General features: G+C 43.8%; 1 protein-coding gene and 1 long non-coding RNA gene across 2 annotated transcripts in view; both read left to right on the top strand.

Annotated features, from left to right (window-relative positions):
* Positions 1-25,035, top strand: part of LOC126416553 (uncharacterized) — a 78,455-nt gene that overhangs the window by 12,694 nt on the left and 40,726 nt on the right. The window lies entirely within an intron of this gene.
* On the top strand, positions 4,128-18,480 carry LOC126416555 (uncharacterized). The gene is made up of 3 exons (XR_007575481.1): positions 4,128-4,215; positions 5,122-5,180; positions 18,260-18,480. It is a non-coding gene; the product is annotated as an uncharacterized LOC126416555 (long non-coding RNA).

Genomic DNA, 25,035 nt, shown 5'->3' with positions numbered 1-25,035 from the left:
GCAGAGAGCCCTCTGCGGTCTGTGTCTGTGGTAGCGATTCGCGTTGCCGACTTTGGTATGGCACTGCGAACTCCGGCGATGCCACAGGATGCACCCCATCCACGAGAGAAATATGAAACATGCTTATCAAGTTTGCCATCAGGGACGTTCGTGAATGTGATAATGCTAATACCGTTGTTGCCCATCTCTTCAGAAGAGATTCTCATTATTGTTTTCCTTATTGTGTTTATTGTAACGTAGGTATGTGGTAATACGATACATATTCGGAAAGTAAGGTCTGATTAGGCTGCAAAATGGAAGCCACTGTGAAAATCCGATGGAGCTTTGTCCATTATAATTATCCGGGCTGTTATGCCGTGGTCGGTTGATGAATTCTGTGTCAATTCCCAGCGTTTCGTCCCCGTCTGAGGGAGTCATCTTCAAGAGGGTCTGTAGCTCAATGGAACGTCCAACACACCCACTGGCTCGCTACTGACTGTCGCTAAATTCCGTGTCCGCGCGCTCCCGCGCCGCGGCGTGACGTCACATGTTTTGAAAACGTCAGTGCAACTGGCCGCTGTCCGTTGCCGTCGATCGCCGTTGCCATCACCCAGTAGTGGACCGGTGGTACACATCTTCTTTAACACCGGCATCCATATACCGTTTAATTTTACGCCTTGCTCCCTACGATTGAAATTATTAGGGTGTTTAGCGATTTCGATTGCCATCCTGTAGAGCCTTTCGTAATATCCGCTTGTGGCCGCTAGTACTTGCGTCTCCTCGAAACGAATATCGTGGTTCCCTGGCTGGAAAGCATGCTCCGCAACAGCCGATCGTTCCGTTTGAAACGTCCCCTTAGAAAAATTTCTGAATTACTGTGCTGATGAACCTCTTACATTATTGGCTTTTCAAACAGCTGAGCAAAACTGAACGTACTCAAACATTCACTCTCTTTACTTATTCTGATCAACACTAAACTGACACACAATATTTTTTAGCGTAACACAATCTGACTTTCAAAAATCCCTACAAAAGAATGGCCCTGACTAACATTAACCTATACCTTTCACAAATCACTTACCTCCCAAAAATCTTCGTTACTCGAACTACTGCAATACAGCGAGCGCCACTACTGCCAGCTAAATAAAAGATTCAAACTACGGAAGGCACTAACTACTGATAGGCATAGTTAGCAAATGAAAGATTTTAATAGAGAACAAACAATATATTTACCTTAATAGTGTTGAAAAATCATAATATACATAGCAGTTCATGACATCCAGTCTTACAAATTTCAAAACTCCGCCATTTCTCTCCCCACATCCACCACTGCTGGCGGCTCACCTCCAACTGCGCAACGCTAGGCGCTGTTCACATCCATCTGCCCAACACTACAATGGCAGACAACAATGCAAACTAACCACAGACTGAATACAGCACAGCCAGTGATTTTCATACAGAGCGCTACGTAACGTTGCCAATAAGAAAACATAAACAGCCTACTTACACGTTTCTCCTCTTCTACAATTGCCCTTGTGCTCTTCCAAACGTTTCCAATCGTAAGGAGGACGGCGTGAAATTAAACGGTGTTAAAGAAGATGTGTACCACCGGTCCAATACTGGTGATGGCAACGGCGATCGACGGCAACGGACAGCGGCCAGTTGCACTGACGTTTTCAAAACATGTGACGTCACGCCGCGGCGCGGGAGCGCGCGGACACTGAATTTAGCGACAGTCATTAGCGAGCCAGTGGGTATGTTGGACCTTCCATTGAGCTACAGACCCCCTTGAAGATGTCTCCCGCAGACGGGGTCGAAACGTTGGGAATTGACACAGAATTCATCAACCGACCACGGCATAACAGCCCGGAAATTATAATGGACATGACATTTCCGCCCGTGAAAGTCTAGTGTAACTGTCGATTGCTTCACGTAACCCTTTTCAGTTCAGAGCGCAAAGTGATCACGTAGAAATGCCTCCCGCCAAGTATGTGCATCTGGTGAGAGATTTCGTCTGAAGCTATGCAGCCCACATAATATAAATGTCATGCGTTTCTTTCTTCAAGACAATTTTCAGACGCATTCTGCAGGGGCAATGAAGACGCCCCCAAAGCATTTTAGTTCTGAAGTGTTTGATCACCCACAATACAGGCCTTAATTGGCTCCTTGCGTTCGTCATCTTTGCACATATGAACCGCTGGCTACGAAGATATTTTGGCATAAACAACGAAAGGCAGACTAGCTTAGAGAATTGTCGGAAGGCACAGGCGGCTGCTTCCCGTGACGAGGCTCACCTCAACCTCTCGATACCAGCAATATTCTACTCTGTTTCTGTAAAATAGTTAACATATTTCTGTGACAACATTCAGATTTGATTTCATTAATGTAGAGGTACTTCGATACATCGATATGTATATATTGCAATGATATCATTCTTATGTGTATTCTTTCTTTTGTCACTATGATCATTGACGTACTTGTAACTCTGATTTTTGGGCGCGTAAGCGTTTATTGGAGAGTCAAGCTTTGGTCGTCGTGTTAAAAAGACGCAAATTGTAGTCAGTTTATGAAATGTGAACTTTAACAGCGAGGAAGATATTTTCGAGTATGTTTTATATTGTGAAGTGATTTTCGGAACGAGTTACGTGATATTGCAACAAAAGTAATAAAAAAGAAGTGTAACTTAAATTCGGAGTGCTGATTACTTTTTTACTTCACCATTCTCATAACTTTGCAAAAGTTTAACCTTCAAGAATGGTTTATGAAACACATCTATAAAACTTTTGAATATCGCAGAATAAGACCTAGGCCTCCTTGCATTCGAGCTTGGAATCATCACTACCTAGATTTTCGACGATTGAGCCATTAGTTCACAATGAGACCAGCGTGTGAAACACGAAAAGATGAGTGCCTTGTTTATCCATTATTTCAAGAAATGACTTTATTAACTGTGCTCTAATGACACCTGCCACATAATGTAACTTTGTTGTTGCCCGAAAATGCAGTATTTAGCAGCGTGAGCAACACTACAATCACAATTAATTTTTGACCTTTGTTGTCGTAGGGTTGTTAGAAGCCGAGCTACAGAACTTCGGATCTCGCATCGTTGAATACAGTCGAATGAGCATGCCTCATTTAGGCATTGCAGACGTATTGCCCTTCCCAGTTTCAACAGGTTTCTGAATTCTTCGCAGCGTTCAGTGACCGTGTTTGACTTGACATACCTGTTGTTCAACGTTTCACGTAATTCTGCATTTTGCGCTGTTCGTGTGGGAATATGTTGTTGTTGAGTAAACTGAGCTTATCAACAAGTTTCTGAATTTTGCCTCCATTGTTGATTCACAGATTATTTGACACTACTCGGTTATTGGGGACTTTATTTTAGAGAGAGACGGTTAACATGATTAACATTTCTACAAGCTGTGTGACGCAATTTGAGCTCTGAGGGCTGGGAGGAATGGACCATGGATGTTACGACGTCCAATTAGAAGTCTGGAGCTCAAGTTTTACCGATATGTCACACACTGCTTCTCTTCTCTAGCGTATTTACATCTATAAGAATGTGACGGTATGCAGTGAGGTGTGTGGGGTGTAGTAGAAGAACGCTCGTGTTGGTGAAACTGAATAATCTTCTAGTTGTGTACAAAGTGTGTCACATTTACAACGATGTACTCGTATTACACGCGAGTGAATGTAATTTCTATAGATACGATGTTAATGCGCTAAGTTTTTGCAGCTGACGGAACTATACTCACTTAGCTGGAAGGTCATATGATAATGGTAAGTACAGGCACGTCACCAAGTTGTCGCGTGTGAACCTTTTCAATCTGACAGTAAGAACTGTACTATCCTTTAGGTCTTTCAGACAAGCCAAGTCTCTTTTTCTGTGGTGTAAATTTGGAAATTTGTCGTAAGTTCTTGTGGGACCAAACTGCTGAGGCCATCGGTCTCTAGGCTTACACACTACTTAATCTAACTTAAACTGAGTTACGCTCAGGGAAGAAGACACACTCATGCCCGAGGGAGGATTCGAAGCTCCGACTGCGGAAGCCGCGCAAACCGTGGCAAGGCGCCTCTCGTGTAAGATGAATAACATATAGAATACATATATAACTCACGTTTACACTGTAACATTGTATCTTTTTGCAGGAGCCCGCCCTCCAGAGTTGAAATGTTCTGATCGGTGCATAGAACTGGCAAAACAGACTAATTATGAACCAGATCCCCTTACGTGTGGTTTGTATATTACTCTTACATTTATCTGAACAGCTGATGAGTGCAATGTTTTTAGTTAATTGTGAATAACAGCATTTTAAAAGTTTCACGATTTTTGATGGCCATAATCTTTTCACTTCTTGATCACTCATGCATCTATCATTAAGAGCATCTGAATTTGTTGATTCTTACAAAAGAATCAAAAATTTAGTGTTAGGCTTTGAAAGTACTTTTGATTTACCATTCTTAGAATGAAAAAGTATAAATGTTTACTTTATTTTAAGTTTCGAATCTTATTTTTGATTGATGGTTATGTAAGTTTGCACACTTGGAATACTATAGTTAATTAAAGAACACATTCACAATTACTGAAACGCAATAAATGTCCTAGAAAGTATTCTTATAAATTGATAATATTTTGCGGAAGAGGAAAGTATTGACTCGCACGAAAGGAATATTTAAGAACTTCGGCTATCGACAGGAAAAAATTTAATGAAAATAAAATAAGCGCAACAACATATATCTACACATGTATTCCAGTCATTTAATGTGGTCAAGAAACTTTAAAACCAATCTCCATGATGTAGTATCAACATGTTATGAACACTCACTGTCATTTCAGTGTCCGATGTTTCACTGCGTTATGTCATTTAGACTGCGATGGTAGGAAGCTTTTGATGCCCTCGTGGGTAGTATTGTTTGCAGTAGGAATTAATAGAAACAATTTTGTATTTTAATATTTGAACATGTGGGGCACTCGGCAGTAGATAGCTGGATGGAATATTGTAGCCACTTCTCACTGCTATACTTGCTTTTGTTGGATTAATTACACTTTACGTCTGAAATTACTTTTAGTATTCTTACCCACGTACCATATAACTGGCCTCAGCCAAATATCTTCTAAAACGTTTTGTTTTTCTTGGACAGGTCCCATAGTTACTGAATATAGGAAAGCTGGGTGCGACGACCGATGCCTGCTGTACCAGGTAAGATTAAGAAACGGACGAAATAAATCGTTCTTGATGCAATAATTTACCAATTGCCGTATGTATTGTAGAAGTTGGTTCAAATGGTTCAAATGGCTCTGAGCACTATGGGACTTAACATCAGTGGTCATCAGTCCCCTAGGACTTAGAACTACTTAAACCTAACTAACCTAAGGACATCGCACACATCCATGCCCGAGGCAGGATTCGAACCTGCGACCGTAGAGGTCACGCGGTTCCAGACTGAAGCGCCTAGAACCGCACGGCCACACCGGCCGGCATTTTGTGAACTTCTCATGTGCTACCAGTTTCGGCATTACATTGATGCCATCTTGAGGCCCCACACGTCATAGTCGTAAAATCGCTATACACGGAAGGAGCCATATAACTGGATCCGTGAATCAAATCGTTATGCAACAGCTCTTAGTGGGCAGGCTGTTGATAAATGATTGCATCAAGAAATACACGCCAGCCGTTGTCCCACATTCCATAATGGATCAACAAAGACGTAACAAATCTTTGTTGTGGAGCAGCACGAGAGTGGTAGGACTGGGTAGATTACATGCACAACGTTTTGTAATATATGTTACAAACCCCTTATAATATAAAATTCAAACTCGCAGCCAAACTGACGAATGAGATAAAAATTTAAGTTAAAAAAAAGTTTCGTCACAGGTAAAGTTCTTGAACAGCATAATAACGTATAATAATTATTACACAAAATTTACTTAACTGCTTCACACTGAATCAAATCAGTCAATACAAATTCCATTCACAAAGAAACAATCGGTCAAAATAAATGTGCTCTTTCCAATATTAGCATTTGACCTTAGAGCACAGTGTCTGAACTGTGCAGTTCAAACACCAAACGATAGTACACTGGCGGAAAAGAGAATCGAAACACCAAGAACGAGTTGCGCGACACGAACTAAAGGTTGTAGGCGTGTTTCTACATTTGAAAGATGACGTCTGTTGAAACTACTCACCAGTTGCATAACAGTAGTGCCACTATGACGATGCAAGTCAGGTTCGCTTTAAATACACGCTTGAGTGGTCGTGAGAGTTAGTTACCTTTGAGATTGGACGTGGCGAATTGATGTTAGTTAGGAATGCCCTTCAGGCGACAAAGACACTCTTGTTAACACCTCACCGAATTTTAATGAGGCCATGCAACAGTGCTACGAGATGTGCTTCAGTTACACTGCAGAAAGACTTGGCAGGAATGTAGCCACTGTAAACGACTGCTGATAAAATGTTCGGCGTATGGCTCTGGGACATCGTACTGCATCTACAGCAACAATTTGAGCAGCAGTTTTCACCACAGTGACACAACGAACTGTTACATTCTGGTGTTCACCAATTCTGTATCATCGGCGGCGGAGGAACACAGACATCTCCGTCGTTTTTGGGGAGGACCCGCTATTTCAGGTGTCCCAACTGTGAGGGCGCCGACACCGCCTTCAGGGTGTCTAACGAGCTGTTAGATGGTCACGGAGATCCTCTTCCTGTCGGCGGAGGCAGACACTGTCGTTGGGTCTTGGGACACGGAAGTGACAGGAGGCTCTCACGACAAGCCAGTCGAAGCCAGTTCTTATTAAGTGCAAGTTCACGACCATCGTCCGCGAGTGAGTTGCCGCCATTATGCACAAATGTGCATGCTAGGTACATCGGTACCGGCCATTGATCCCGCAACACAATACAGTATGGTCAGAAATCAGCTTCCGCGTGCTAATCGGTAATTCAAATGGTTCAAAGGGCTCTAAGCACTATGGGACTTAACATCCGATGTCATCAGTCCCCTAGACTTAGAACTACTTAAACTAACCTAAGGACATCAAACACAGACATCCTCGAGGCAGGATTCGCACCTGCGACCATAGCAGCTGCGCAGTTCCGGACTGAAGCGCCTAAAACCACTCGGTCACAGCGGCCGGCTAATCCATAATAATGTCGACGCGACACGATAACATGTACACCAAATGTTTGATAAGAGAATCGTATTTTGTTTCCTTGAAAGCAATTTCAGCTGCCCCCGTCTGGACTGGTCTCGCCATTTCTCATGATTTTTAGTATTTCAGCTATCTCTTGGTGCACTGTGTCTTAATTTATGGTTTGGACCATTCAATATTTTGTCCGTAATTGGGACTACTATAGTATTATTGTGTCTTCACATGAACCAAGAAGAGTTCTTGACAGTTTCTGACCTTTTTTTGGGGAGCAGTAAACGTTATTCACGTGCAACAAGCTACTCTTAATCAAAATATCCACGGGTATGCTCCCGGTCTATAGTGTCCAACGGGCACAATATTTCGGCGATCAAACATGTCGCCATCATCAGGTGAACTGACGGACTGAGCTCCTGTGAATGTGCCGGCACGGAGATCCGTACGCTATGGCTGCTCAGAGGGAACTGGGTTCGGTCGCGGCGGCGGCCGATTTAAATACCCTCCGCCCGCGGCGCGCTCCCTCCGCCGTCCGCGCCCAGGGCCACGGTCGCGCGGTGGAACAGATTGCGACGGCGTCTGAGATGACGTCGGTGTGATGGCTCTGTCCGCCGTGGTCGTCACAACTATACGTCTGCTCGATTTACTCTTGATTAACCCGATCGCTGGTTCCCAAGCCTTGCTAAGATTATAGCCACAGTCACGGTTTATGAGGTCGTCATTGGTGCAAATTTCGATGGCCTCTCTAACAACGCTGTCCCAGTATCTCGACGTCTGTACCAGAATCTTCGTGCGGTCATACTCCATGGCGTGATTTTCCGACAAACAATGTTCAGCGACCGCCGACTTGCTCGGATACATCAGTCGAGTGTGCCTCTGGTGTTCACGGCATCGATCCTCGACGGTACGCATCGTCTGACCAATATACGACTTGCCACATTGACACGGAATCTGGTACACGCCGGCCTTCCTCAAACCGAGGTCATCTTTGGCGCTCCCCACCAGTGCCCGAGTTTTATTTGGAGGACAAAACACAGTTCCTACCCGGTGTTTCTTCAGAATGCGGGCGATTTTTCCCGAGAGTGCGCCTGTGTATGGAATAAATGCAGTGCCTACCTCCTCCCTCGTGACTTCATCCATCTCAACAGGTTGTGCTGCAGTGGTTGGGCGGAGAGCACGTTGAATCTGCCACTCTGAGTACCCATTTTTTCGAAATACAGTTCTCAGATGTTCCAATTCCTGGGGTAGACTCTCTGCGTCAGAGATAGTGCGCGCCCTATGTACTAGAGTTTTAAGTACCCCATTCCTCTGTGAAGGGTGGTGGCAGCTGTCTGCATGCAAATACAGATCAGTGTGCGTAGCCTTCCGATACACCCCATGACCTAGGGTGCCGTCAGCCCTTCTCTTGACCAAGACGTCAAGGAAAGGTAATTTACCCTCCGTTTCAGTCTCCATAGTGAATTTGATGTTGGGGTGTATGGAGTTTAGATGTGTAAGGAAGACAAGGAGTTTATCCATACCATGTGGCCAGATGACGAACGTATCGTCAACGTAACGGAAAAAGCAAGTAGGTTTCCATACGGATGACGACAGGGCTTCCTCCTCGAAGTTCTCCATGTACAAATTCGCTACCACCGGTGAGAGTGGGCTACCCATGGCGACTCCCTCCGTTTGTTCGTAGTATTCTCCATTAAAAAGAAAATACGTGGAAGTCAAGACATGCCTAAAAAGTTCAGTGGTCTTCTCGTCAAACTTCTGACTAATCAATTCTAGTGACTCTCGCAGGGGTACCCTCGTAAACAAGGAAACGACGTCAAAACTCACCATGATATCTGACTCATCCAACCTGAAGCTATCAAGGCGTTTAACAAAATCCACGGAATTACGGATGTGACGAGGGCATTTACCCACATAAGGACTTAATATTCCCGTCAGGTATTTGGCCAACAAATATGTAGGTGCCCTGATGTTGCTGACAATGGGGCGTAATGGTACCCCCTCTTTGTGAACCTTCGGGAGTCCGTATAGTCTAGGCGGTTCCGGACCTTGGGGTAACAATTTCTTAGCGTCACCCTCCGGTAAATCTGCGTCCTTGAGAAGCGCCCTCGTCTTGTTCTCCACCTTCTTTGTAGGGTCAACGCTGATCTTCCGGTAGGAATCGTCATTTAGCAGGCTCTGCATCTTATCAGTGTAGTCCTTATGGGAGACAACAACTGTAGCATTGCCTTTGTCAGCCGGTAAGACAACAATTTCAGAGCGCTCCCTCAGATCACGAATGGCCGCCCTCTCTTTACTGCTGATATTTGACTTCATCGGCTTGGATTTCGTCAACGCACGACAAGTTTCACGACGTATTTCCTCGGCTGATTCTGGCGGAAGTCGAGCTGCAACCTGTTCAACAGCACTAACAATTTCTGCGACCGGAGTGAACTTGGGGGTGGGAGCGAAGTTGAGACCTTTCTGCAAAACCGAGACCGCATCATCACTCAACACCATGCCACTCAAATTGATGACAGTCTTGCACGGAACCTGCAGGGATGGTTTGTCAAGGAGACGTGAGAACTTAGCTGTTTGACGTCCCGTAGCCTTCTTATGGGCGGAATCAGCTGACACCCAGGTGACACCATCAATCCAATCCCAGGAACAAGAAGTGAACTTACTCGCCAGTTGCAAATGTAGTTTGAGTAATTCCTGTGAGATAAACTCAAGGCTCCGGCGGGTGAATTGCACTCTCTCACGTACCAATGCGAGGCTGGCTCGTTTCTTGATTCTCTTAGCTGCTGCAGAATCGATGTGATGCATAACCTTAGCAAAATTTGGAACAACATTCTCGGAACGACATCTCTTTAGAAAGGCAAGAGTACTTAGCAAACGACATCTACGGTGGCGCAACTTTACAAATTTCTTCATGCTGCGATACATCTCCTCCCCGTAAAGGTGTATGATGTGATTCTTGAGTTTCTCCCGGCGTATTTGATAATCAAAATATCCACGGGTATGCTGCCGGTCTATAGTGTCCAACGGGCACAATATTTCGGCGATCAAACATGTCGCCATCATCAGGTGAACTGACGGACTGAGCTCCTGTGAATGTGCCGGCACGGAGATCCGTACGCTATGGCTGATCAGAGGGAACTGGGTTCGGTCGCGGCGGCGGCCGATTTAAATACCCTCCGCCCGCGGCGCGCTCCCTCCGCCGTCCGCGCCCAGGGCCACGGTCGCGCGATGGAACAGATTGCGACGGCGTCTCAGATGCCGTCGGTGTGATGGCTCTGTCCGCCGTGGTCGTCACAACTATACGTCTGCTCGATTTACTCTTGATTAACCCGATCGCTGGTTCCCAAGCCTTGCTAAGATTATAGCCACAGTCACGGTTTATGAGGTCGTCATTGGTGCGAATTTCGATGGCCTCTCTAACAACGCTGTCCCAGTATCTCGACGTCTGTACCAGAATCTTCGTGCGGTCATACTCCATGGCGTGATTTTCCGACAAACAATGTTCAGCGACCGCCGACTTGCTCGGATACATCAGTCGAGTGTGCCTCTGGTGTTCACGGCATCGATCCTCGACGGTACGCATCGTCTGACCAATATACGACTTGCCACATTGACACGGAATCTGGTACACGCCGGCCTTCCTCAAACCGAGGTCATCTTTGGCGCTCCCCACCAGTGCCCGAGTTTTATTTGGAGGACAAAACACAGTTCCTACCCGGTGTTTCTTTAGAATGCGGGCGATTTTTCCCGAGAGTGCGCCTGTGTATGGAATAAATGCAGTGCCTACCTCCTCCCTCGTGACTTCATCCATCTCAACAGGTTGTGCTGCAGTGGTTGGGCGGAGAGCACGTTGAATCTGCCACTCTGAGTACCCATTTTTTCGAAATACAGTTCTCAGATGTTCCAATTCCTGGGGTAGACTCTCTGCGTCAGAGATAGTGCGCGCCCTATGTACTAGAGTTTTAAGTACCCCATTCCTCTGTGAAGGGTGGTGGCAGCTGTCTGCATGCAAATACAGATCAGTGTGCGTAGCCTTCCGATACACCCCATGACCTAGGGTGCCGTCAGCCCTTCTCTTGACCAAGACGTCAAGGAAAGGTAATTTACCCTCCGTTTCAGTCTCCATAGTGAATTTGATGTTTGGGTGTATGGAGTTTAGATGTGTAAGGAAGACAAGGAGTTTATCCATACCATGTGGCCAGATGACGAACGTATCGTCAACGTAACGGAAAAAGCAAGTAGGTTTCCATACGGATGACGACAGGGCTTCCTCCTCGAAGTTCTCCATGTACAAATTCGCTACCACCGGTGAGAGTGGGCTACCCATGGCGACTCCCTCCGTTTGTTCGTAGTATTCTCCATTAAAAAGAAAATACGTGGAAGTCAAGACATGCCTAAAAAGTTCAGTGGTCTTCTCGTCAAACTTCTGACTAATCAATTCTAGTGACTCTCGCAGGGGTACCCTCGTAAACAAGGAAACGACGTCAAAACTCACCATGATATCTGACTCATCCAACCTGAAGCTATCAAGGCGTTTAACAAAATCCACGGAATTACGGATGTGATGAGGGCATTTACCCACATAAGGACTTAATATTCCCGTCAGGTATTTGGCCAACAAATATGTAGGTGCCCTGATGTTGCTGACAATGGGGCGTAATGGTACCCCTCTTTGTGAACCTTCGGGAGTCCGTATAGTCTAGGCGGTACCGGACCTTGGGGTAACAATTTCTTAGCGTCACCCTCCGGCAAATCTGCGTCCTTGAGAAGCGCCCTCGTCTTGTTCTCCACCTTCTTTGTAGGGTCAACGCTGATCTTCCGGTAGGAATCGTACATAGGGCGCGCACTATCTCTGACGCAGAGAGTCTACCCCAGGAATTGGAACATCTGAGAACTGTATTTCGAAAAAAATGGGTACTCAGAGTGGCAGATTCAACGTGCTCTCCTCCCAACCACTGCAGCACAACCTGTTGAGATGGATGAAGTCACGAGGGAGGAGGTAGGCACTGCATTTATTCCATACACAGGCGCACTCTCGGGAAAAATCGCCCGCATTCTGAAGAAACACCGGGTAGGAACTGTGTTTTGTCCTCCAAATAAAACTCGGGCACTGGTGGGGAGCGCCAAAGATGACCTCGGTTTGAGGAAGGCCGGCGTGTACCAGATTCCGTGTCAATGTGGCAAGTCGTATATTGGTCAGACGATGCGTACCGTCGAGGATCGATGCCGTGAACACCAGAGGCACACTCGGCTGATGTATCCGAGCAAGTCGGCGGTCGCTGAACATTGTTTGCCGGAAAATCACGCCATGGAGTATGACCGCACGAATATTCTGGTACAGACGTCGAGATACTGGGACAGCGTTGTTAGAGAGGCCATAGAAATTTGCACCAATGACGACCTCACAAACCGTGACTGTGGCTATAATCTTAGCAAGGCTTGGGAACCAGCGATCGGGTTAATCAAGAGTAAATCGAGCAGACGTATAGTTGTGACGACCACGGCGGACAGAGCCATCACACCGACGTCATCTCAGACGCCGTCGCAATCTGTTCCACCGCGCGACCGTGGCCCTGGGCGCGGACGGCGGAGGGAGCGCGCCGCGGGCGGAGGGTATTTAAATCGGCCGCCGCCGCGACCGAACCCAGTTCCCTCTGAGCAGCCATAGCGTACGGATCTCCGTGCCGGCACATTCACAGGAGCTCAGTCCGTCAGTTCACCTGATGATGGCGACATGTTTGATCGCCGAAATATTGTGCCCGTTGGACACTATAGACCGGCAGCATACCCGTGGATATCTTGATTATCAAATACGCCGGGAGAAACTCAAGAATCACATCATACACCTTTACGGGGAGAAGATGTATCGCAGCATGAAGAAATTTGAAAAGTTGCGCCACCGTAGATGTCGTTTGCTAAGTACTCTTGCCTTTCTAAAGAGATGTCGTTCCGAGAATGTTGTTCCAAATTTTGCTAAGGTTATGCATCACATCGATTCTGCAGCAGCTAAGAGAATCAAGAAACGAGCCAGCCTCGCATTGGTACGTGAGAGAGTGCAATTCACCCGCCGGAGCCTTGAGTTTATCTCACAGGAATTACTCAAACTACATTTGCAACTGGCGAGTAAGTTCACTTCTTGTTCCTGGGATTGGATTGATGGTGTCACCTGGGTGTCAGCTGATTCCGCCCATAAGAAGGCTACGGGACGTCGAACAGCTAAGTTCTCACGTCTCCTTGACAAACCACCCCTGCAGGTTCCGTGCAAGACTGTCATCAATTTGAGTGGCATGGTGTTGAGTGATGATGCGGTCTCGGTTTTGCAGAAAGGTCTCAACTTCGCTCCCACCCCCAAGTTCACTCCGGTCGCAGAAATTGTTAGTGCTGTTGAACAGGTTGCAGCTCGACTTCCGCCAGAATCAGCCGAGGAAATACGTCGTGAAACTTGTCGCGCGTTGACGAAATCCAAGCCGATGAAGTCAAATATCAGCAGTAAAGAGAGGGCGGCCATTCGTGATCTGAGGGAGCGCTCTGAAATTGTTGTCTTACCGGCTGACAAAGGCAATGCTACAGTTGTTGTCTCCCATAAGGACTACACTGATAAGATGCAGAGCCTGCTAAATGACGATTCCTACCGGAAGATCAGCGTTGACCCTACAAAGAAGGTGGAGAACAAGACGAGGGCGCTTCTCAAGGACGCAGATTTACCGGAGGGTGACGCTAAGAAATTGTTACCCCAAGGTCCGGTACCGCCTAGACTATACGGACTCCCGAAGGTTCACAAAGAGGGGGTACCATTACGCCCCATTGTCAGCAACATCAGGGCACCTACATATTTGTTGGCCAAATACCTGACGGGAATATTAAGTCCTTATGTGGGTAAATGCCCTCATCACATCCGTAATTCCGTGGATTTTGTTAAACGCCTTGATAGCTTCAGGTTGGATGAGTCAGATATCATGGTGAGTTTTGACGTCGTTTCCTTGTTTACGAGGGTACCCCTGCGAGAGTCACTAGAATTGATTAGTCAGAAGTTTGACGAGAAGACCACTGAACTTTTTAGGCATGTCTTGACTTCCACGTATTTTCTTTTTAATGGAGAATACTACGAACAAACGGAGGGAGTCGCCATGGGTAGCCCACTCTCACCGGTGGTAGCGAATTTGTACATGGAGAACTTCGAGGAGGAAGCCCTGTCGTCATCCGTATGGAAACCTACTTGCTTTTTCCGTTACGTTGACGATACGTTCGTCATCTGGCCACATGGTATGGATAAACTCCTTGTCTTCCTTACACATCTAAACTCCATACACCCCAACATCAAATTCACTATGGAGACTGAAACGGAGGGTAAATTACCTTTCCTTGACGTCTTGGTCAAGAGAAGGGCTGACGGCACCCTAGGTCATGGGGTGTATCGGAAGGCTACGCACACTGATCTGTATTTGCATGCAGACAGCTGCCACCACCCTTCACAGAGGAATGGGGTACTTAAAACTCTAGTACATAGGGCGCGCACTATCTCTGACGCAGAGAGTCTACCCCAGGAATTGGAACATCTGAGAACTGTATTTCGAAAAAATGGGTACTCAGAGTGGCAGATTCAACGTGCTCTCCGCCCAACCACTGCAGCACAACCTGTTGAGATGGATGAAGTCACGAGGGAGGAGGTAGGCACTGCATTTATTCCATACACAGGCGCACTCTCGGGAAAAATCGCCCGCATTCTGAAGAAACACCGGGTAGGAACTGTGTTTTGTCCTCCAAATAAAACTCGGGCACTGGTGGGGAGCGCCAAAGATGACCTCGGTTTGAGGAAGGCCGGCGTGTACCAGATTCCGTGTCAATGTGGCAAGTCGTATATTGGTCAGACGACGCGTACCGTCGAGGATCGATGCCGTGAACACCAGAGGCACACTCGACTGATGTATCCGAGCAAGTCGGCGGTCGCTGAACATTGTTTGTCGGAAAATCACGCCATGGAGTATGACCGCACGAAGATTCTGGTACAGACGTCGAGATACTGGGACAGCGTTGTTAGAGAGGCCATCGAAATTTGCACCAATGACGACCTCATAAACCGTGACTGTGGCTATAATCTTAGCAAGGCTTGGGAACCAGCGATCGGGTTAATCAAGAGTAAATCGAGCAGACGTATAGTTGTGACGACCACGGCGGACAGAGCCATCACACCGACGTCATCTCAGACGCCGTCGCAATCTGTTCCACCGCGCGACCGTGGCCCTGGGCGCGGACGGCGGAGGGAGCGCGCCGCGGGCGGAGGGTATTTAAATCGGCCGCCGCCGCGACCGAACCCAGTTCCCTCTGAGCAGCCATAGCGTACGGATCTCCGTGCCGGCACATTCACAGGAGCTCAGTCCGTCAGTTCACCTGATGATGGCGACATGTTTGATCGCCGAAATATTGTGCCCGTTGGACACTATAGACCGGCAGCATACCCGTGGATATTTTGATTATCAAATACGCCGGGAGAAACTCAAGAATCACATCAAGCTACTCTTATTTAACGTGTTGTCTTGAACCAAAAGAGTGACATCGAATTTAGTAGGTACACAAATGCACACTGAACTCACTGTGGCAACTCTGACGATGGTTGGCAGAATGAAACAAATCTCTTCACTGCTTTATTAATTCACAGATGTGCAACCACACCGTCTAATCACTGAGGCGAGTGATTTTAACACAGTAGGGTCTTCCAAGTACTAAGCGGTATGCAGATCCACCAAATTGGACATGACGGCGCGATGATAATCTGTCACAACATCACATACGTAATACAAGGCCCACACGGGTGACTGACTCCGCTCTGCTTGGATTGAAATGCACTCATCTTAAAGCGTGCTGGATCCGGTTTACGACAAGGTCGTGCACCCTCGTGACCACAGCCCTTCCATGCGGCAGTCCATGCGTGTCACCAGCGGTCCCGGCGTGTTCTCGCACTGCGCGGACCTGGATCCTCATGAGTCCCCCCAACTGAACTGGCGCACTCACACGACCCGGAAAAACAACGACGTCGCCCCAAAGATAGGGCAACTGTTACTACATATCGTTAACCTTCGCTGCTGCCACTAGTGGACAGGCAACGCTTGCGAAACGAGTGGCGCCAGTCAAGACGAGAAGAAGACAACCGCAACCATGCCAATTAAAGGATACGGTCTGGCCTCCAACAGAGGGCGGAAACCTACAAACAGCACCAACGCGAGCCGCAGCGCGGCTGACTATCTGATGGAGCATAAAACGTGATTCGTCTTAAAACGCCACCTGTCGCCTCTCAGTGTGATGTCCAGCTGTGGTATTGGCGCGCAAGTTCTAGCCTTCTATGAACAGCTGTCATAATGGGTGCATGAACAAGGTGCCCACTGGGAAGGCAAATACGCAGCAACGTTCACTGGATAGTCATGGAGAAGACACTGCCATTAACCCAATGGTTCATCTGGACGGTCGGTTGCTCAACTGTTTGCACGTCTATTCGCCCATACATATCTCCAATCCTGTGATCTATGTCCTGTGGTGTACCACAGTTGCCTCGGCGCGTCATTTGGATAGTGCAGATTTCCCATGCAAGGTGCACTTTAATCAAGGCATAAGGCACGTGAACAATTTGCAGACTTAGCCATTTCTGATACGCTTCCGCTGTTAGCCAGAAAGCCAATGAGTATGCCCTTTTGGACGTCTGATAAATCGATCCGTTTCCGCATTATGACAACGACTGCACGGTATTCCGCGTCCCTCCGACATGCTTTATATACCCCCACTCGTGCTGCCACCTGCCATCTGTGAGTGGTAACGGCACGTTGGCGTCGAACATAGGCGGTGGTCACATTAATGTGACTAGACCCTGTGACAGGTATGCACAGCAACTGTCAAATCTGACAACGTACTCTCTGTCGACGTCACAAACCAGTGTGCGAGTTGCAGGAGGGGATGGGGGGGGGGGATTTCCCCTCCTCTGCATCAGACCATCCCCTCCTCTGGTTTTAGTTTATACATCCCAACCTGGGATGTTTATTTCCCACGCACTGCAGTAAGACTTTACGTATAATTTAAATTTGTGGAGCCGAACACTGAAAGTTTACTATTAATATGTTTGCTTATTAATTTTGAAAAAGTCTTATGTAGTAGTTAATCACTTCAAAACATTTAGAACTAAATGGCAGGACAACGTACGCCACATTTCCATCGCATGCCACAATGTTGCAAGACGTCGCCCCAGCGTAAACGACGCTTTACAGCCAGGTCTGTATTGTATGGTGGATGTGATGTGTTGCGTACGAAACTAAAACCTGCAATCAGATCCAAACGTCGTGGAAAACTATGAAGAGGTGTCATCCTGCAGCAAGATAACGCTCACCCACATTCTGCCAAACGGACAGCCGGCGCAATAAAGGAGTTGAGATTCGAGGTGCTGGAACATCTACCAAACAGTCCAGGCCTGGCTCCAAGCGATTTTCACATGTTTGGACCCTTAACGGAAGCACTACAGGGAAGAAGATTTGAAAATGATGAAGACGTCATTGCCTTGGTGCAAAGTTGGTTACAGATGCAACCGATAAACGTATTTTCTGATGAAATAAAAAAACTTGTAAAACGTCGGGAAAACTGCATTGAAGTCCAGGTAGGTTACGTAGAAAAATAACGCATATTTCAGTTTTCTATCATCAGAATAAGTACAGCTTTTCACAAATGTGCCTGTACTTTTTGAATTCCCCTCGTATACCTGTACGTAGATGATTTTGTAAATAAGCTTTACCTATAATGTACTTTTCAAGATACAACAAGGGATGGCTTTTCTGATAGTGCATACGCGTGAATAGTGAGTTTCGGCATTGACATCTATTTATAAATAACTGTTTAACCATGGGTAACGCCACGGTCGAAGCTAGTAACATATATAATTATACTAACCCCATAAGACATTCCCCCCCCCCCTCCCCACTGGTAAAAGCACAAATCGGACACTGTCACAATCATATCGTAACAGCATGAATTCAAGGTGGTTTATTATCTACAATTTGTACGGTACATTAGCAATAGTGTGATGTTAATCGTGAAATATGATGTTGGTACCAAATTTGATTGAAACAACGTAACCAAACAGTTATTTCTTCTCCTGCTCTCCAGCCTAGACCTGCTTCAACAGAGGAAGGCGGATCGGCTCGCATCAACGCGCGATCCCACTCGCGTAAATTGGCTGCACATCGTTCCAGACATGCTCCTCTGCACCACCGCAGTAATCACCACTAGAGGCAGAAGTGGCTTGTATGATGTTTCTATACCTTGAGTAATATCAGCACCATATACAGAAATAATCTGCACAACAATTAAAGAACTACCACAAATTACTTGTAAATTAACTATTTCCTTTCCTCACGATGTCTTGATTTACACTACTTGGTTTCAGAAAAGCAATTTCACTGAAGGAGCTGCTCCTTTCACAGATTAGATTAGATTAGATTAATACTAGTTCCATGGATCATGAATACGATATTTCGTAATGATGTGGAACGAGTCGAATTTTCCAATACATGACATAATTAGGTTAATTTAACAACATACTTAAGTTAATATAACTACTTTTTTTTAATATTTTTTTTCTTAATTTATATCTAAAAATTCCTCTATGGAGTAGAAGGAGTTGTCATTCAGAAATTCTTTTAATTTCTTCTTAAATACTTGTTGGTTATCTGTCAGACTTTTGATACTATTTGGTAAGTGACCAAAGACTTTAGTGCCAGTATAATTCACCCCTTTCTGTGCCAAAGTTAGATTTAATCTTGAATAGTGAAGATCGTCCTTTCTCCTAGTATTGTAGTTATGCACACTGCTATTACTTTTGAATTGGGTTTGGTTGTTAATAACAAATTTCATAAGAGAGTATATATACTGAGAAGCTACTGTGAATATCCCTAGATCCTTAAATAAATGTCTGCAGGATGATCTTAGGTGGACTCCAGCTATTATTCCGATTACACGCTTCTGTGCAATAAATACTTTATTCCTCAGTGATGAATTACCCCAAAATATGATGCCATATGAAAGCAATGAGTGAAAATATGCGTAGTAAGCTAATTTACTAAGATGTTTATCACCAAAATTTGCAATGACCCTTATTGCATAAGTAGCTGAACTCAAACGTTTCAGCAGATCATCAATGTGTTTCTTCCAATTTAATCTCTCATCAATGGACATACCTAAAAATTTGGAATATTCTACCTTAGCTATATGCTTCTGATTAAGGTCTATATTTATTAATTATTTATTTACAGCCACATTAGCCGTAACAAGACGCAAGTTCAGTCACAATGTCCAGAGAAAGTTTTTCTATAACAACACTAGTTATCTGCTATTAATGTACCCTTTCACGGACTGGGTAGTATACTTACCAGTGACTGAATTTATTTACAGCGTTCATGGGAGTAGGCTGCACCACTTCTGTAAGCTCCTGACAACTGCTAGTACACTGTGGCACCAGCTGTAATTTCTGTTTGTTGTGAAATGTAGCATCTGGGGCAAAAACACGTTGTTTTAAAGACTTTTGGGAATATGCTTATGACGAATGTTGTTTCTCTATGAGACACCATAAAATTAATGTTTCTTATTTGGACTTTCGGAAGCATACCTGCCACCAACTTAGTGGTTTTAAAACGTTCATAGTGGTATGTTTATCAGCTCTGGAAGCGTATAACATCTCGTGCTAGTACTCTGTAGCAGGTATATAAAAAGTACTGCGAAAGTAAGTTCTGTTTGTCACTATGGCTGTAACATGTGAAGCAGGAAGAAATTGTTTCGTTTCTACAAAAGCGAAGTACATGTACCACAATAGTGCTCGATCCTAAATCCCAAAAATAAAATTATCAAAAAATTAATATATTGCATGGGGGCTTAATTAAATGAATAAGATGCAATAATTTTAGTAGCTGTGTGACCGGTTACGAAGTCTCGTAACCGGTTGGCCCTGACTAGTATTAGCACGCAATCTGACTGCATAAAATAAAAATAAACAATGACACGGAATTTCCATTAACACAATTGATTAATTAAGTCCCCTGCAACTATAAAAACTACGAAACAACAAAGCACAAGTGTAACTGTTCTGTGTGTCGTAGTGTGACTCAACGTACATGTATCTGGCTCGGTTCTTTCTCAAAACGACAAAATATGTGAAACACCATTTACAATGAACTAATTGTAAAACCAGAAATACTACAATTGCATATAGAAGCCAGAATTACAAATCTAATACATGAACACGAGACAGATGCATTGTTGACTGTACCTGTGACCAAGAGGCATTGTCATTGAAGAAATCTGTAATACCTTTTTACCTCATTATATATTGACGAAAATTTTCCATGACACCAGCATCATAAATCAAAGCCCATCTCCTTTCTCAAATACACTGTGATAATTGCAACATCTTCCATCTATACACTACATCAAGCGAACAGCATCTACTCTCTCGCCCAACAGAACAACAACTGCACTCGACATCCTCTGAACTACTACTGCACCAGTGGAGGCGGCTGAATAATAATCTTTGGCGCAATCTCTGGCGCTGAGACTCAGTTTAGACACCTTTCATATGCCCCTCCTCCATGGGCTAGAATTTGATGGCATTTTTGCCAGCATTGATGGTGAAAATACCACCAAAATCGTTCAAAAAGCACAGATGATACTAATAAGTAAATATCACATAACTAAATAAATTCTGGCTTTGCACTGACCCTTCAATAACCTAATATATAAAAATACAGTAAGGAATACAAATGCTTGCATACATGTGATTTTACATAATAGTTTACGCAAGTATAATTTCTCAGAGTAGTTAAACAGTTCAATCAATGGCACCAGCAATGACGAATAGGTGCAGATAAGAGTCTCATAACATTTCATAAACAGTATATACACAATAAATCAGTTTACACAAATATTCACATAAAATCTTTTCAATAGTTCAATAAAGAAGTAGCACTCCTCAGAGTAGTTGACAGTTCCAACAGTAGCACCCAGCAATGGTCAACAGGTGCAAATAGCAGACCCATAACATTTCATAAACAGTAAATACACAATAAATCAGTTTACACATATAAAATCTTTTCAATAGTTCAATAAACAAGTAGCACTCCTGAGAGTAGTTGACAGTTTCAACAGGGGCACCCAGCAATGTTGAACAGTTGCAAACAGCAACAAGTGACATTATCTCAGTAGCAGCAGTTCCAGCAGTGGCACCCAGTAATGGCGAGCAGGTGCAGGCAGGAATGAGTGTCATCACATCAATAGTAGCAGTTCCAACAGTGGCACCCAGCAATGGCGAGCAGGTGCAAACACCAACAAGTGACATCTCATCAGTGGTTGAGCAGTTCCAACAGTGGCACCAAATAATGTTGAACAAGTGCATGTAACAGTCCATAATATTCACCAGCAATAATTAAACAGTTCATCAGAGTTCAGCAGCAGAAATTAAACATTTCCAAGTGGCACCCATCAATGATAATAGGTGTAAGCACAAACAACAGTTTGAATGCACACACAATTGCTTTTACTAAATTATTATCAATGCTCTTACACTAAATATACAAATTATAATAAACACATAAATGATATCAGATAATGTCATTAACTATTACAAAAATACAAATATCAGTAAACCTATAATATTTATGGGTGCCAGTGCAACCCACAACAAACAAGTAAAATAATATTTAGGAGGTAGGTCGGTACCAATTATTTGGGATTAGGAAAGGAAAACACACAAAACACACTCACTCATCCTTCATCCACATATTAAGTACTATTGTGTAATCGAATAGTGTTAACTGTGTCAATGCAATTCTGTCAAAATTTGATTTTCAACATGTGTATCAAATAGTAGTGGCAGCAGTGTATAATAGCCAATAACAGTTTGTCAATGTCATAGTCATCATGTCAAGACCAATGTTTGCCAAGCCAAATCAAAATGCACGGTTGCTGAACAACTCACAGTGTGCCAAGATATGCAAATACTTCCTCTCTCCAAAATAAAAGTATATACTGCTTATTGATTTAACAAAATGTGTGTGTAGACAATCTTCCTTCGACTGGAGTGTTCTAGTCTCCCATCTTCATCCTTCTTGTTCCAGGTAAACCAAAAAAAAAAAAAAAAAATGCTCCTCACTTACTTTACCTCTTATCCACCAAAACTCCAATAATCATCAGCATCACATAATTTCAATACTTCAATAATACCTCTTCAATACATCGATACATATAACCCTTATCACCAATATCATTTCACTTCCACAACAAATCTTCCCTCTAGTCAGTCTCCTCGAACAAGTACAGATAAAATCCTAGTGCAAACTTCAATTCATCATCCCATACAATCCAAAGACACAGTGTCCACACACAACCTCTGTGTAATCCACCTGAGCCAAATCTTCTACTCATTATGAATGATGAAATACATTTTGGTTTCCTTGTCCATCATAAAATAAAAGAAATGCATACATGACCTCTAACAGCCTTCAATTTGAATAACTTTCAGTAAGTAGGTGCGAGTACACAGTATTAATGATCACATAAGGATTTGAATGAATAAATCGTAATATTTCACAGTGTGTACACCACTTCAAGAATCATGGCAAAACAGAAGCAAACATGTGGAGTATTTTTTGTGTTAAGTGTCACTTGTTATTTCAATTGCTCACGAAGAATGCAGTGTAATAATTGTCAATGGTCTAAAGCTAGTGTTGGTATTTCATGTCATCAGCTTCCTTTCTATTATAATGAATTAATACAGCTTCCATTGAACCTCCAGTTCATGTGACTTCAATGAAGTTTCTTGTACCCATGTAGTTGGTAGAATTGTAGCAGTTCATTTTCTTATCTTAAAATGTAAAGCACCAAGCATAAGCAAAACATGCAATAGCGAGTAAATATACCAGTAGAGAACAGAATGTCAACAAGTGGATGCAGCACAATCCCTACAACGAGGCTCTGCCAAGTGAACAATCTGTAATTAATACCACAGTGTAACCTAAACTCTATGTTCGTGCACAGTATATAAGCATTTCTCTATACTAAATTAGAGAGTAGTTATGACAACAAAACAGAAATGTGTAAATATGCAATCCATACGCAAAACAGCAAGTATATATCTTACATAATAAATAGGTCATTAGCATCATATCAGCATGAGCAAATAAATGTTCATATTTACTCTTAATAAGTAAACATGAAGGCGCAAGCATATAAATCACAAAGTATAACTTACATACATAACCGTATCAGCACACCTAATTAGGTGACAATTATAATTTAAATAAATAGGCACAGCAGGCACATAATAAAAAATATGACATCAGTGAAAAAGCATGGCAGCCAATCGATGCATAATATACACAAGTAACAACCCTGTTCATTAATAAAACATTGTCAAAATCAGCAAATGTACGCAAGCATGTCGCTTCACAAATAAATTCATAGAGCATAAAATTTAACACAAAGTATAAATCACGTAATCGCGAGCAGCAAATTACGTATAAAGTACATACCTAAGTAGAAATATTACCTGAAAAATAAACTCAATTAATAGTTACCTTTTTAGTTTATTACGTTCTTCCTCGAAATTACATTCTTCTTGAAATTTTCTCGATAGCAAGTCCTCTTAACGTCGGACACGCACAGAATTTACCTGAAGTTCTTAAATATTTTATACAACTGTATTCTGTAAAAACTGAAAGTTAATAACATAAGTTATCAAGTCACCATAGCTTTATACTGGATTTAATCGGAGAAATTAGACTGTGTATTTGTCTACGGCTGTCAGTGCATTTGCACTGAGCGCTCGATCACCTGTAGGTAAGCGTGACGTAGGAAGCAATTGTTTCCGATCAACGGCTCCCTTGTGCGGCGTGGACTTGACTGTCGCTTTGTGTATGTGCTGCCGCTACAGCACGGCGCGGTATCCCTTGTGTTCTCTGCGTGTTTACGTGTAACTGTTAATTTCTCAAAAGTATGTCATTCCACAAAAATTTTAACGTTCGATATATGATGTATTCCCTTAGAGCGCCGTGATTTAAGAGTTTCTACTTCAACAGTGTTATCATGAATAATTTTGCGAACTCTGTATGGACCTTTATAAAGCAGAAAAAATTTGCCACACAAGCCTTTTCCTTGATGAGACAAACGATGGGACTTAATTAACACCTTTTGACCAACTGACAAAATTTTTAAACGACCAGGACGTTTAGCTGATTTCACTCTTCTAGCAGCCACAGATGCAATATTTTGTAGAGCCAGGTTGACAACTTCAGAATGCCGCAGTTTCCGTGTAGGCGGAAAAGGAACGATTTCAGAAATGTGATTTGTCGGTGCTTTATTTTTTAATATCAATATAGGCGGTAAAGAAGTTGAATCATTAGGGACTCCATTCAGAACGTTTTGAAAAATATGAAGATACTGATCCCACGTTCTGTGATTAAGACGACAATAAAGGCGACACAATTTATTAATTTCCTTCATCCATCACTCTGAAGCGTTAGATTGAGGGTGAAAAAGTGAAATGAAAATTGGTTTAATCTTACGACGCTGCAGAGTACGAAGCCAAATTTTAGAGCGAAACTGTGATCCATTATCTGATATAACTTTATCAACATGACTCACTTCTTTAAGAAAATGTTTGATGAAAGCATTAGATACTGAATGAGCTGTTGCTTTGCGTAAAGGTGTAAAACACACAATTTTGATGTCAATTCCACTACTACCAAAATGTATGCAAAACCGTTAGTAGAACGGAACCACTGGACCGAACAAATCGATTGCAGCCATGTCCGTTAATTTCGCTGGAATGGTAGGAAACAACGGGGCTCTGTGAGAAATAGTTGGCGGCTTAGCCTTTTGACATAATTTGCATTTGG

The sequence above is a fragment of the Schistocerca serialis genome, chromosome 8, assembly GCF_023864345.2.
Source record: "Schistocerca serialis cubense isolate TAMUIC-IGC-003099 chromosome 8, iqSchSeri2.2, whole genome shotgun sequence".
Classification (NCBI taxonomy): domain Eukaryota; kingdom Metazoa; phylum Arthropoda; class Insecta; order Orthoptera; family Acrididae; genus Schistocerca; species Schistocerca serialis.
The sequence above is the reverse complement of the archived record's forward strand: the minus strand, read 5'-3'. Positions and strand labels throughout refer to the sequence as shown.